The sequence below is a fragment of the Mauremys reevesii genome, linkage group 1, assembly GCF_016161935.1.
Source record: "Mauremys reevesii isolate NIE-2019 linkage group 1, ASM1616193v1, whole genome shotgun sequence".
Classification (NCBI taxonomy): domain Eukaryota; kingdom Metazoa; phylum Chordata; order Testudines; family Geoemydidae; genus Mauremys; species Mauremys reevesii.
In genome coordinates this window covers 62,062,128-62,078,531 of record NC_052623.1, presented here as the reverse complement: position 1 = coordinate 62,078,531, position 16,404 = coordinate 62,062,128, and the positions used below count along the sequence as shown (strand labels likewise).

Below are 16,404 nucleotides of genomic sequence, written 5' to 3'. Positions count from 1 at the left end.
TTACCACCTAAGAGACTCTTCATATAACCTCATAATATTTAACTGCTTCCCAGGTAAATTAGATCTGCCCACAGATGTTCCCAATGGACTTCATAGAGTTTTCTGCTTTTCTCCCTGCCCTGGTAAAGGAGATTTCATTACCACATGCATGCTTTTATTAATCATCTCTTCCCTCTTTCATCAATCATTCTAGTTTTAGAAGGAAAGCTTTTCAGAGAGCATGCCCTAAAAGTGATCTCATTCTAGGTTAGCCTGACTTCTAGGAAATCATTCTGTAGCCTAACCCCTTTGACCAAAATGCGTTATCTTCTCTCACACATTTTACCCTGGACTGTGTGAGCTGCTTTGTCCTAGAAGAGTGCAAGTCTCTCAGTTGGCCACATCTGCATTTGCATTTAGAGTCATGACCTATTTTTAATGGCTGGGGGGCGGGGAGGGTGTCAAATAATTTAACACACAATTTGTGTGATAAGTAAGATTTAGGTCTGTGAATGAAAATCTAACTCATTTGCTAGAAAGTTGACACTGACCAGAGAAAGATATTACATAATACATGAAGTATACATCTACCATTTGCTATTTAATCAAAATAATCTGTATACACTATTACATGACCACAATCATCACCCACTAAATACAATTTAGTGTCTAGTTACCACTACAAATAGAGCAAACACCAGATGTCCCAGAGGACTTCCCCTGTACCCCAAAACAATAATAATCAGCCAGTTAATGACTGACATTGTTGGCTACCATCTTGCTTTTTCTTACTTGCAGAAGAATAGCAATAGAGGCTTGACTTTGACACCAGAACTGTAGAAAAGGAAAGTATGTGATGATTAGGTGTGTGGTAGCAGATCAAAGCAGCACAGCTATGCTTACTGCCAAAAGATAATAAGAACAATTCAGAAGTAGGGGCTAGAAAATAGCATGTTACATGTCATTCGGGATATTGGAGCTGCTGAAAACATAGTGAACTCCCCATCCGTAATCTTTCTGTCTTCAATAATCTTGAACTTTAAGAAAAAAATTACACTTATTTGTTTAAAACAGGGATAGGCAACCTATGCCACGTGTGCCGAAGGCGGCAGGCAAGCTGATTTTCAGTGGCACTCTCACTACACTGGTCCTGGCCACCGGTCCGGGGCCTCTGCATTTTAATTTAAATTTTAAATGAAGCTTCTTAAACATTTTTTAAAACCTTTTTTTACTTTGCATACAACCATAGTTTAGTTATATATTAGACTTATAGAAAGAGACCTTCTAAAAACGTTAAAATGTATTACTGGCACGCGAAACCTTAAATTAGAGTGAATGGATGAAGACTCGGCACAGCACTTCTGAAAGGTGGGGCCTGGGATGAGGGGTTTAGGGTGTGGGAGGGGACTCCAGGCTGGTGCAGGGGGTTGGGGTGTGTGTGCAGTGCAGGCTCCGGGCAGGAGTTTGGGTGCAGGAGGGAACTCTGGGTTGTGGCAGGGGGTTGGGGTGTGAGAGGGGGTTCGGGCTCCCAGGAAGTGGCAGGCACTGCTCCTGCAGCTCCCATTAGTTGCAGTTTCCAGCTAATGGGACCTGCGGAGCTGTCACAGTGCACAGAGCCTCGCTGACCAGGAGTTGCACAGAAACAGGGCAGGTAGGGAGCCTGCATTAGCCCCAGGCTCCTGCCAACTGGAGCCACCAGGGTCCCTTTTCAACCGAGCGTTCCAATCGAAAACTGGACACCTGGCAACCCTAACGATGGAGTCAATCTCTTTGTTCACATAGGCCAGTTTAGTACAATAGCAACTGTGGGGGCGGGGGGAGAAGAGATCTTCAAAATCTGCCTTTGAAGACTGTCAAGAAGGGTATTTCACACACCAAGCTTAACACTCCAAAATTCCAGTTAGGAAGTGTTGTGTCTTAGCTGTAGTTTGAGAAATGCAATGTCTTATCTCTTAATTTAAGACTCCTACTCATCCACTACTTTTCCTCATTCTAATTCATTATCTCTAGGAACTGGAAGACCGAGAGACAAATTTATCTGAAATATTTTTCAGCCAAAACCTTGAAGAAAAAAAAAAGTCTAAAGATTTATTCCAGTTACCAACGTATCCAGAACCACGTGTTGGATGAATTTTTTCTATGTATACCTATATATTTATTAAGTGCTGCTTCTGAGTCAGCTAGAGAGGATACTGTTTTCCTAATACCAGAAAAACTTCCACATCATCGAGCACTATTGATTCATACTTAATTATATAACAATTTTCTTGCATCTGCAAACTCCTACATTCTTACCATTACTAAAGAACTGCACTATAGCAAGAATTACTGTCAGAAAACTACTATCACAAGCCTGTAAAACTACAACTTTCAGGCAGGAGCTATGAAAACAGTTCTGACAAGAAGTGGGACTTGGATAGCAGAAAGAAAAAAAGATCTGCAAAGGTTTAAGGAGTTGAGAAGCAGACCAGAAAATGTCATTTTTTAAAAATGAGTTTAAAACTCATTGAAGCCATCTCTTTAAGAAAGTTGAAAAAATTATTATTAAATTGATACAAAATAAAAGCTTTCTTGTACAGTCTAATTTATGAAAAAGTCAATAAGAACAACTCAAAAGTAACGGTAAATGACTTTCAACATATTTAACATTAAACTTAGCTTTTTTGTCAAATGTGCTAAAAGCTGTTTTGCCAGAATCTACCAGGTCTATTGTTTAATATCACATAGGGCTTTTGAAATTAATTTTTGTACAGTACAACTGAAAATAGTATCAAGAATTGTACTACACCTCTACCCCGCTATAACACGACCCGCTATAACATGGGTTTGCGTATAGCATGGTAGCAGCGGGGCTCCGGAGGCTCTTTAAAGGGTCCGGGGCTCCAGCTGCTGCGGGGGGCCCCAGACCCTTTAAATCCCACTGGAGCCTTGCTGCTGCTACCTTGGGGCTGCGGCATCAGGGCTCGCCAGTGATTTAAAGGGCCCAGGCTCCCTCCAGTGGCTGGAGCCCTGCTGCCCCTACTGATATAACAGGGTTTCAGCTATAATGCAGTAGGGATTTTTGGCTCCCCACAACCACATTATAGCAGGGTAGAGGTGTACTTCTTAAATTACTTAAAGCGAACATATTTACAGTATCACTATTTTAATTTGTTGTCAGTCATTTCAATTAGAGCCACAGAATTTATTTGTAAAAAGCAATAAAAAAAGAGTCTTATTTAGTTTATTTATTTGGTTTCTTTGGGACTTTTGAAAGAAACCTTGCAGTGTTGTCAGTTTAAGGTGTGTTATTTTGTGTGTTGTTTCAGCTCTGTGCAGTATTTAGGTTAGCAGACCTTGATAGAACTGCCTGGAAAGACCACAGACTCAACTTGGTGGCAAAGGCGCTCGGCCAGTTTTATTGTTGATGAAACACAATGCTAACGCCCCGGCTCAATGGGTACAGGTACACCAACGCATGAATGCCCATTACAATGGAGCAGCTTAGTCAGCAATGGGACTTTTTCCTGCCCTCTAGGACAGACAAAGGGTTAAAGTGAGTTATTTTAACATTTATAGACAGACAAACAATTTGGGATAAAACAATGTATATACTACCTTACTTGTTTTATGATGTTTACTGCTTTTTTGTACCGTTTTTGATCTTTTAGATAAAACATTTTTATTTACCACTTGTTTTGTCTAAAACATCAAAAGTACACAGACATTTATTATTTTTGTTAAATTATTTTATTTTCTGCTAGGTTAGGATGTACTTGTGCTAGCTTGCTGGCATGTGTTTACATATTCACTGTGTAATATTAATGTTAGTGGTACCTTTGCCAAGTTTATGTACTGGACACTGAACATATAAGGATTTGCTTTAATACATGGCCTGAATTTGGTTTACAGCCTTTGGTTTAGGCTTCACATCTTGCACCAGGCTTAATGCTTTAGGCTCACTGCTACGTTCAGGATAGGAGGGTTTCTATGCATTCACTATCTATAGGTGTTAAGTACAAAAGGAGGCTCACTCTGAAACCTCATAGGAAAGCTGATGACTGGAAGAAGAAATTCTTCTGTACTTCAAAACACTATTAAATCCTCCTTGTTCAAGAAACTTTTTGCTGAATGGAAAATGTATTAATAACGTTTATATCACCAATTGTTGCTCAAGCATCATACTGGAGTTCAGTTGCTTGATTGTAAGGTTGATAATCCATCTGCATACTGATTTAAACCAGAGAACCATAAAACTGTCCTCTCAGATCTAGCACCTCAATCCTACCCAATCACATTTAGTCATTTAAATTCTGCTAAAATTTTTGAGCACACTTTGTAATTAGACATATTAAGTAACTTTTACCAAAAAAAACAACAACAAAAAAACAGGTCTACAGGCCTTTGATCTTTTATGCCAGTTTTACCTGAAATCAATGCAAGTGACCAGCACCCTTCTGGAAAACCAGTGGGACTTCTCACATATTAATGAACCTAAATCTGCAGCCCTTAGTTCTTCTCATACACACCCTGCTGCTCAGTTGCTGTCTCTCAATGGATAATTTCCAGACATGCTCTCTTCCATTCCAATCACTCAGTATCTTATATCGAACAACTCAGGTCTCCTGACTCAGTCCTAAACAACTTAATGTGATAGTCCTTTCACCTTGTGATTATACAATCTAGAAACAATGGTGGATGAAGGGTTGCTTAGGCTTTATGACAGAAGGATGACTAAAAAGGGGATCTGCAAGGACATGTGTGTAAAAACCCAATATTATCAATTGTCAATTTCAGAGCTAATAAGATATTCTGGCTACTGGAGGGTTAAAAGTTTCACCACATTTGGCAGCGGTCCTCCACCTGAAAGAAGTTTGTTGTTTACACAGTGACACAAATTATTCTTTTCCTTTGGATAAAAAAGAAATTTAGTTTTTTTTGTTTTAAAGTTCTTCTAAGAATTTTGACATCCCACAATTAGAGGCTCCATGTCTCAAAAAAGAAAAGCAAGCTGTTTGTGTTCTCTGCAAATACTTGTCAAAACATTCTGAGGTTATGGGTATACAGTAGCATTTTACAATCTAAAAGTAACTTTGTAGAAGTATCATGAGCCTACATCAGTCTTCCCCTCCCCCTTTCTTAGATTAAAAAGAACTAGCAAAATGAAAGTCCAAAATCTAAACAAAATAATAGGGTAGCCCTTGAGAGCCTAGGGGTGTCTACTCAGTCAGTACTATAAGAATGGACTTTGCAGATTCCTTAACATATGATTCTTTTACATTTCTACGATAGAAGAACTCAGCGTAAGTCTCAGTGAAGATGCTTGAATAAGAAAATCCATCACCACAACCAGCCCCTTTGTCATCACACTCAGCAGAGGTGCTAAAGAATGTAAAGGTGTGAGGATAGTTCATTCTACTCTAGAATTGGTTCCTCCCTGTAAGGGTGGTGGGACATTGGTGGGATACTGCTAGGAAGCTTGCTTTGCTGTTAGCTTAGTTCTGTGAATAGAGGAATTCAGTTTAGTGGGGGCTAGTCTACTTATTACCGTTTAAGCTGATATAATTTACATTGCTCAGGGATGTGAAAAAGACACACCCCTGAGCGACTTAAGTTACATTGACCTAAATGCTGTCTACACAGACACTATGTTGGCAGGAGACACTCTCCCATTGGCATAGCGCATCTTCACCAGACGTGCTACAGTGGCGCTGATGTAACACTTGAGTGTAGACTTGCCCTGGGATGTCTGTCCAACATCTATCATGAGCATTACTCACAAATTTCAAAAGAAAAACTTTATATGATCTGCAGTAAAAATCCTGATGTAGAGTGTACTTATCTTGGTACTATATATTCCCACATTTCCTCCTCCTGTGCTCTAATCTTCATTTTTTATTAGAAAACTTTTTGCCCTCCATTTCAATATGAGAGCCAAATCTTATTACCAACTCCTCTTTAGTTTTCAGATAGGCATTCAGTCATGCATCTTCAGCCATTTACTTCCATTGTCTTGCTGACAAAAGCCCTAGGGTGTTATGCCTGGCACAGAATACTGCAGTGTCACAGTTGTGCATTTCCTGTATCCATCCCATCTTCATTTTTAAAATACCAAGAACTAGTCTGTTCTCAATTACATAGGCATAATGCAGATTTTACACTGCTGTAAAAGTAGAATCTGGTTCAAAGTTCTCCATAAACTGGTTGTTTTCTCAGTGAAAACTTTAAGATGACTTAACATAATTTTAAGTCTTTTTAATGAAGTTATTGCTGTTGCCACTCCTACTAGCCTATTCACCTCCACACCTGGTCTACATTGGGGGGGCGGGGGGGAAACTGACCTAAAATACACAACTTCAGCTATGAGAATAGCGTAGCTGAAGTCGAGGTATCTTAGTTTGACTTACCTCGCATCCTCACAGCGCGGGGTCGATTGCTGCGGCTCCACCATCGACTTTGCTTCCGCCTCTCACAGGAGAGCAATTGGGGATCGATTTATCGCATCTACACTACACGCAATAAATCGATCGCTGATAGATCGATTTATTTGGCTACCCGCCAATCCGGTGAGTAGTGTAGACGTACCCCCATATTCCCTCTTTTGGGGCTAGTGCTGACTGTGATTATCCAATGTTACATCTAGTAATGCTGATTTATCTAGTGAGGCAACTAGTTGGTGTTGCTTTTTGTAAATCAAAAAGACTACTCATGCAGTATAGTTATACTCCACAACAAAGTTAACCAAGTCAGGGTTACTGTGTCAGACAAAGCAGACTAGACAGTTTTGGCAGATGGAACAAGCTCAGGGTGGCTGGCTCAGGCACTGATGAGCAAATGGAACACTGTACTTACTGTTGTATGAAAACTCCATTAACTCTCCTTACGTGATCATCAGAAAAATGTGGATGTTAATTGGGAATTGTTGAAGAACATTTAACTAGATGCCCCAAATGCCACAATTGTAGAATTGAGGAAGAAAGCCATATTTGTTAAAAATCTGACCTGATTTAGAGGGGAAGTGAAGGCAGCTATAAAAAATAAAATATGCCAAATGGAAGGAGGATGCTGATAGCAATGAACATAAATCAGACACTAGAAATTCTAGAAAATTGATAAAGGAAGCAAAGGGACACAAAGAGAAATCTATGGCCTGCACAGTTAAGGATAATAAGGAGCAGTTTTTAAAATATATTAGGAACAAAAAGCATCCTAATAAATATTTGCCATTACTAGATGGAAATGGTAGAATGATCAATTATAATGCGGAAAAGGCAGTCATGTTCAATAGAAATTTCTGTTCTGTATCTAGGAAAAAATATGTCATAGCATATGATAACTGTCCTTCCATTCCACTAGTATTTCCAGAGAATGTTAAACAGCAGCTACTAAAGTGAGACATTTTAAAATCAGGTTTAAATAACTTGCATTCAAGAGTTTTAAAAGAGCTGGTTGAGAAGTTCATTGGACTGAATTTTCAGTAAGTCTTAGAATACTGCGGAATTTTCAAGAGACTAGAAGAAAGCTAATTTTGTGAAACCATTTTAAAAGGGTAAATGGGGATGACTCAGGTAATTACAGGTCTGTCTGACACTGAACCTGGACAAGATAATGGAGTGCTGATACGGGACTCGCTTAATAAAGAATTCAAAGAGGATAATGTAATTAATGCATATCAACATAGGTTTACAGAAAACAGATCCTGTCAAACTTTTATTTTCAAATGAGATTACAAGTGTGGTTGATAAAGGCAACAATATTGATAAAAGACACTTCTGTAAGGTATTAGACTTGGTAATACATGACTTTTTGATTAAAAACTTGAAATATATAAAATTAACATGGCATATTAAACAGATTAAAAGCTGGCTGATAGGTTTCAAAATATAATTGTAAATGGGGAATCATCATTGAACAGGTGTGTTTCTAATGGTGTCCTGCAGGGATGTTCTTAGCCCTACGGTATTTAACATTTTTATTAATGACCTGGAAGAAAACATAAAATCATCACTAATAAAGATTGCAGATGACATAAAAATTGTGGGAGTGGTAAATAATGAACAAGACAGCTCATTGATACAAAGCAATCTGGATTGCTTGATAAGCTGGATGCAAGTGAATGTGTTTTAATATGGCTACATATACACTTGGGAACTAAGAATGTAGGCCATACTTAAAGGATGGGGGATTCTACCCTGGGAAGCAGTGACTCTGAAAAATATTTAGAGGTTGTGGTGGATAATCAACTACAGATGAGCTCCCATCACAATGCTGTGGCCAAAAGGGCTAATGTAATCCTTCAATGCATAAGCAGGGGAGTTTCAGGTAGCAGTAAAAAGATTTTATTTCTGTATTTGGCACTGGTGTAACTGCTGCTGGAATACTGTATCCAGTTCTGGTGCCCAAAACTCAAGATGTTGATAAATTGCAGAGGGTTCTGAGAAGAACCATGAGAATATTTGAAATATCAGAAATCATGCCTTATAGTGACAGACTAAAAGAGATCAAACTATTTATTTGAACAAAGACAGTTAAGGAGTGACTTGATTACAGTCTATAAGTACCTACATGGGGAACAAGTATTTGCTGGATTGAAGAAACCATTATTAGAGAAAAGTATCACACAATCCAATAGCTGGAAGTTGAAGAAAGTAGACAAATTCAGAATGGAAATAAGGCATAAATTTTCCATGGAGTAACCAGCCACTGAAACTTGCACAGGATGGAGGTGGATTCTCCATCCCTGACAATTTTTAAATCAAGATTGATATTTGTCTAAAAGATATGCTCTAGGAGTTATATTGGGGAAGTTATACAGGACGCCAGACTAGATGATAACAATGGTCTCATCATATTTGGATTCCTAATATGTTTCAGCAAACTTTGCACTGCTGAAGAGAAGCTCAGGCCCATTTTGCTGTTTACAGTCATGAAATAGATAAACACTAAACCATCATACAGACACAAATTCTTCTTAACCTAATCAGGTGCGCAGACAGAGAAAATATAACACTGGTACGTAGGAACATGAGAATTATTTATTTCTCCATCTTTTTTTCTTATATTAAACAAACACACCTCTACCTCGATATAACGTGACCTGATATAACACGAATTTGGATATAAATTAAAGCAGTAAAGCAGTGGGGGGGTGGGGCTGTGTACTCCGGTGGATCAAAGCAAGTTCAATATAAGGTGGTTTCACTTATAACGCGGTAAGATTTTTTGGCTCCCGAGAACAGCGTTATATCGAGGTAGAGGTGTATTCTAGGTAGCATCATACAGAACAATTACAAAAATACTTACAATCAAATATAAGAAAATATGTTTACACAATGCTTGGATTTTCATGAAACCACAATATTCCCAGCATGCAGATTTTTATGGCACAGCAGGATATAAAAAGTATAAGCAATGAATATAGTTATGTGGTTAGTTTTATGCCTTGTTAAAATACCCAAACCTGGTAGTGATGATTATTTGGCTTCCAAGTGCACATACAATTTATAAAATAAATGATATAAAATTTAGGGAGACATTTCTATAATGCAAGCCAAAGCTGTTTTACAAAGAAGTCATGTTTAATAAATACCCAAAACCTAGCATTAACATTGTCCTTTGACATTAGACATTAGTGACTTAACTGCAAATGCGTTTCATAGCATCCAGTAACTGTTCCTTAGAATTTGTATTTGCTTGTATATACAGTGGTTTATGTTAAAAGGAAATAATTTGTCTCATTTCAGTATCGTCAGCTCACAACATTGTATTCTCAGGAGCAGGAAAATAATCAATACTGTGATGACAGAAGTTTTTTTTTAAATGTAAGCTACTATTTTTAACTTAGAGATTTGTCATCACAATATTTGGCCCAGTCCTGCTTCTGATAACATCAATATTAATAGCCCCACTTCTCCCTGAACATGTCAATTACTTAAAACCATCCACTACTCATGAACTAACCAGTGAACTTCAAACAAGGTTATATAAATTTTAAACAATCAATATGAAGTGGCAGATACATGACATCAAATTCTTCCGGAGTATCCTGGTTTTGATAGGTCTTCAACAGAATGATGTCACGTTTTCTTGAGCATGAATTAAATTGTTATTTCCCCCTCTCCCTCCCTACCAAAAAAAGTTAATACGCTCTTAATAGTCACAAGACTGGGAGCACCCAGGCTATTATTTGTTAGATTTCTCTCTAGAATATAAAATGGTTCTGAAACCATCACACAAACTGTTGTTATGTTCCATTAAAGTATGATATAGGTGCTAAAAAAAAATTCTATTTGTGAAAAGTATTACTTTTTGAAAAAAAAATTATCTTGTAAACTTCAAATGTATATGCTTTTTAAAGATTTTTTTTTAAATGTCAGATTTTAAAGCTGGTATAAAACCTATAGTAACAATAAATTAACTTTTTCAATAATCTAGGTTATTGTAAGAATTTGTATTTGCACACAACTGCAATCTCTAACCGTTAAGTGGTACGAAAGAGAAGTCACAGGTGATCGCCTGAGAGGAGAATTGAAGTGTCATATATACTCGTTCATTAGCCCGTTCATTTATAAGCCAACCCCCCAAAATAGATAGATAAAAATAACAAACTGTATGACCCTTTAAAGCCAACCCTGTATTTCAAGGGTTGGAAAACGTTGGAAAACTGCAGGTTCCTGCAGCTCCCATTGACCATTACGCTTCAGGTAAACAAAACGACAATGTATTAGATATTCAATTCAATGATTCCATAGAGTTAAAATCAAATTTTGGTGTAGACCCGTTTATAAGCCGACCCCCGCTCTTTGATGCGTCATTTTTACCAAAAATATTCAGCTTATGAATGAGTATATACAGTAATTTGTTTTCTGTGTTCATTTATTTGTCTGACAACTAATATTTATAAGAGCCTGTCACTTATTTGCATTTGGTAGTTGACAGGAGTGACCATGCAAACAAATAAGTCTCTCAATGGATGACACCCGAGTCCTGAAACTTACTTGATAGTTTATTTTTAATTAGGTTAAGTTTAAGAAACTTTTTAGACCTTCATATGTTCAATTCTGCAAATGAGACTACTTGTTTTAAGTAGCACGTTTAGGTATCTGACCCCAAGTGATCACAGACATGGAAAAGCTTCCCTGTATCTGAACACGATAATGGCCATACTGGGTCACACCAAAGGTCCATCTAGCCCAGTATCCTGTCTTCCGACAATGGCCAGTGCCTGGTTCCCCAGATGGAATGAATAGAACAGGTACTCATCAAGTGATCCATCCCCTGTCACCCACTCCCACCTTCTAGCAAACGGAGGCTATCATACCACCCTACCCATCCTGGGTAATAGCCATTGATGGACCTATCCTCCATGAACGTATCTAGTTCTTTTTTTAACCCTGTTATAGTCTTGGTCTTCACAACATCCCCTGGCAAGGAGTTCCACAGATTGACTGTGTGTTGTGTGAAAAAATACCTTTTGTTTGTTTTAAATCTGCTGCCTATTAATTTCATTTGGTGACCCCTAGTGCTTGTGTTCACTTCCTTCTTTACTTTCTCCATACCAGTCATGATTTTATAGGCCTCTATCATAGCCACCCTTAGTCATCTCTTTTCCTAGCTGAAAAGTCCCAGTCTTATTAATCTCTCCTCATACAGAAGCCATTCCATACCCATAATCATTTTTGTTGCCCTTTTCTGAATCTTTTCCAATCCCAATATAGCTTTTTTGACATGGGGCAACCACATCTGCATGCAGTATTCAAGATGTGGGCATACCATGGATTTATGTAGAGGCATTATAATGTTTTCTGTCTTATTATCTATCCCTTTCTTAATGACGCCCAAGATTCTGTTTGCTTTTTTGACTGCCACTGCACATTGAGTGGATGTTTTTAGAGAACTATCCACAATGACTCCAAGATCTTTCTTGAGTAGTAAGCTAATTTAGACCCTATCTGCAATTCTAATACACGTTAAGTACTGCTTGCAATCTTACCCTGCAGACTACAAGACTAAAATAGGCCAAAACACAACTGTAAAACAAAACTAGTCTAAAGTATGAAACATAAGAAGGTTAGGGAGAACTACGCAGTTATGTTTGTGGATAACAGAATCCAGAAGAACATGCTGCTGGACCTGAACAAGGAGATCATGAATGAGCTAGGGATCACTGTGGTGGGGGATATTATCGCTATCCTCAAGCACGCTAAAGTTAGGGAGAAATCTGAATTCCACCTCAGCCTGAAGCAGGGCTCAGCTGCCAACCCTGGAAATAGGTCTTGCAACTTGCAATGCCATCTCTCTCCACTACACCTCTTTAGGAGATTCATCCCCTCCCACTGTTTCCAGCCTACAAAAAGGCAGTGTTATTTCACTCTTTATTTTACTACAGTAACAGACATCAGAACTTTACGATCTGGAAGCCAGAATAACTGAACACACTACACAGATTAAAGGGAAAAAAACCACAACTCTCAAACTAATCCTGCTGTATCACAATTAGTATCAAACACAATAGAAAGGCCAGCGTCACGTGTATGGGAGTTCAGTGTGAAAAGAGGGCACGGTACAAACAACTACTGTATATGAAACGGACTAGAGGGGTGGTAGCCTTAGGGCACGCCCCATCTCCTGGGGTACGTTAGAGCAATAGCGGGAAGAGCAGAAACCCATATTCCCTCCCTATACGGCGGCCATTCCAGCCGATGGGAACTATGATAACGGAATAATCCGAATCTTTGAAAGAAAACAAACAACCCCTTGAATAAAAAAATCCGCCCCGTGCCCGGGGTGAACCCGCCTCGGCCCCAAATCCTCCCTCTCCCGGATTAACCCTCCTCGCCCTCAAAACGCCCCCCCCCCTTCGCCATCGTTGGGGTTAACCCGCCTCTGCTCCAAATCCTCCTCTCCTCCCGCCCCCCCGGTTACCCTCCCATGCCCTCAAAACGCCGCCCCCATCCTCGGGTTTAACCCGCCTCGGCCCCAAATGCTGCCCCCGCCCCCCGCTAACCCATCGACCCACCGAAAAAAAGCCCCCAGCCCCAGCGCCCGCCTGAACAAACTCCGCCCGAGTTAGCTCCACCCCTTTACCTCACCCAACATGGCGGGCGGACAGACCTACCTTAGTCGCCACCGCCGCTCCTCCGACTCTAGTCCGGATGGCCCGATTTCATTGGCCACCGTATGGCAACACGAGAGGTCAGTCACAGCCAATGAAAGCCGAGGACGGCGCACGCACCGCGAGACCCGTCCGGCTGCCCTTCCCGATCGCCATTGGCTCACTTTGCTCCACCCCGTTGCGCGCGCGCGCCGGCTACTCTGCGCACGCGCCAGCAGCTGGTTGTGTCCAATCCGCTCATGGCTTTCGACCAACCGAGGGTTCAAACCCCGCCTCCTGCCCGGCGAGGTGCGGTTGGTGGCTGTGGCGCTAACTGAGGAGCCTAGGCCGGGCGGGCACGTGCGCCCAGCGGAACGGAGGGGTCGAACGCCGGGATGGCGAAGTTCCGCTAGCCCGGGGTGAGCCTGGCCACGCCCACAGAAGGGGCGTGGCCGTGCGGGTGGCCGCTGGGCGAGCGAAGGGCTAATGTCTCCCTGCTGCGCTGGGAGGTGCCTCCCGCCGGGGCCGTCCCGAGCCCGCTATTGCAGGCGCGCGCGCGCGCATCAGCCCGGCCTCGCCCGCGAAGGTACCGTGCCCATCGGCGGGGCTGCTGCGTGCGCCTCGCTGACGAGCCAGTGTGGGTCGGTAACTGATGCGTGTCGATGGTCCCCGCTCACGGAGAGGCGAGTGGTGCGGTGGGTTCGCCACTGCGGGGTCTCGTTAGCGAGGCGGCGGGGTCTGGCCTGCCCCGGGCCAGGCTGCTGGAGTTGGAAGGACCCGGCTAGTGGCAAGGAAGTTCCCATCTCCCCAGTTAACAGCCGCTGTGCTTTCCTAATGTCATTTGTTGCCAACTCCTCCCCGCCCCCCCGGGAAAATGCAATTGAGGGAGGGATCAGATCTAGCTGCAATTCTTGAAGTTCTCGTCTCCTTTTTTCATTGCCTAGGTTGCAAATAGTTAAAAACGTCTCTCTGTCAGATCTTTTGAAGCAGTTCTTATTAAAGAACCTTCCCCCAGAAGTTTACAGATGAATGGTAACCAACCACTCCAACATGCCAGTGTCCCTATTTAGGTCCTGCACAATGTGCAGAAACAGTCAAAAAAAATCCTAACAAAATGTTAGGAACTATTAGGAAAGGGATAGATAAGACACAAACGATCATAATAGCACAATATAAATCTATGATATGTGAGATCAATCCTTGAGGGGGCCATTTAGGGATCTGGGGCAAAATCAGTACTTGGTCCTACTACTGAAGGCAGGGGACTGGACTCGATGACCTTCAAGGTCCCTTCCAGTTCTATGAGATAGGTATATCTCCATATGCCCATACCTTGAATACTGCATGCAGTTTTGGTTGCCTCATCTCAAAAAAGATATATTAGAGTTGGAAAAGATGTAGAAAAGGGCAACAAAAATGATTAAGGGTAAGGAATAGCTTCCATATCAGGAAAGATTAAAAAGACTCAGACCATTCATCTTTAAAAAAGAGATAACTAAGGGGATATGATAGAGGTCTATAAAATCATGAATGGTATGGAGAAAGAGCGTAAGGAAGTACACATGCGTAAGTGAGACTTCTCACATGGATACAGTCAAGTCAACGTGCATACAGTTAAGCATGTTTACTATTGGTTGCAGGATTGGGTCCTCAGATGTTGCTGGATATTCTGGTTTGATGGCAAGAATGCATCCACAAATGTGCACCTTGAAAAATTTACACAGTGAAATAAAAACTTACACAATCAACTTTAAAAAAAAAATCAGATTTCTGTGTGTTGCATCTACTGTTCTTACAAGTAACTCCCAGATCACTAAAGCTAAAAGATTTAGAGGAAATAAGCCCGTTCCACTGTTTTTCCCTGTATATTCAGACCCTTGCCAGCAAGGGAATGAAGAACATTCTTTTTAAAAAATGCTACTGGTGGGGGGACATATGTAGGACTCCAGGACAGATGTAGTTCCTGAAGCTTCTTTAAATACTTTTTTTTGATGCTGACTAGATTTTTAAATTGAGTACATAAAATGTCATCAATTATATGTTAGATTATTACATAACCTCATCAAGGTTCTTTTCTGGGGAACTTGGCTGTACAATGCAGAGAGGGGGTTGTTGCCCTTCTGTCCTCACTCTCTTTCCTTGGTTGCCAGTACAAAAGGAAGAAGGAGGTGGATCTTTGATAATATCGCTTTTAAGTAAATTGTAAAACTGTTCAATTTTAGCAGAAGTTTACTCATATTACTTTCATATTTCTGGTCTGTCTGTGGTGGAAAGCAATGCCTGATCTTGAAAACAATCACTGTAAATTACTTCAAACTTTTTTTTTCTTTAATTTACAGAGGAATGGAATTTTCTTGGCCCAAAGAAGAATGAAAAGTGGTTTTATGAGACCAAAAGAAGTACTAAGGATTTTGGAGAGATCACATTGTAACAATAAAGAGTTGCTGGCAACTGAAGATTCGTTTCATGTTTCTTAAATATTGGTTGTTGTTGGAAATTTAATTGTGCCCCTAATTCAGCATGGAATCTGGCACTTCCCCCAAGAGCAATGTAATAAATTGGGGAATGCAGTTCTAGGACAGCAAGTTCATAATGTTCTATTCTAGCCTCGATTTAGTGCAATTAAGGTTCTAATTGTTTTTTGAAGCATAACATACATGCATTCAACGACTTCAAAGAATGGAAGAAGAAAAAAGTAAGTTTATTAAAAATAAAGTATTTTTTATAATCATTAGGCAGATCTTTTGAGGGAATTTTTTGTAACTAAACAGGGTAGGATTGGCCAGGCTTCATTTGAAAACGAGACCCCAACCTAACTAAATTAGAGTGATTAAAGCTGCTAACATAACACAGTTTGACTAAACCCACTGAATTTGTGCTGATTTTTTTTTTTTAAGAATGTATATATCATAGTGGACTGGAAGCAATTTACTTTTCTCTGGCACTTCTGGTTCTATATTTGTAGCACACACCTTGTATTCTTTAGATTATTCAGCACTCTCTGTGTCCACAATAGCACTTGCCAGAAATACTATATCCTTCCTATGGAGAAAGAGTGCCATCTTATGTGTGCCTACAACCTGTTACTCAAGCAGAAGTACTTTACTTTGACGTGCATCTCCTTGGGGCAGAATTCAGGGTTTTTTTCCAAAGTCTATAGGTCTGCCACTGTTTCTGAAGAAGTTTACTTTCAATGCAATTGGCATTTGGCAACTTTAACTGAAAAAAAGAGGGTCATACACTAAAAGGAAGCAGAAAATGGACATGCCTCGCTGACTACTACAGAAAATATTGCTGGTCTTGCAACACTTGGTCACTTTTGGGCTGGTAGGAGATGATTCTTGTGTTAAAAA

General features: G+C 40.3%; 1 protein-coding gene across 3 annotated transcripts in view; it reads right to left on the bottom strand.

Moving 5' to 3' along the window:
* The window catches only part of CAB39L (calcium binding protein 39 like), a 96,922-nt gene extending 83,716 nt beyond the window's left edge, over positions 1 to 13,206 (bottom strand). For 2 of the 3 annotated variants that reach the window (XM_039520353.1, XM_039520355.1), the window contains exon 1: positions 13,076 to 13,204. The gene's annotated coding sequence lies outside the window, so the exon portion shown is untranslated. Of the gene's footprint in view, positions 1 to 13,075 lie in introns of all 3 variants that reach the window. The other variant, XM_039520357.1, reaches the window with a different exon arrangement.
* Positions 13,207 to 16,404: the final 3,198 nt, after the last annotated feature.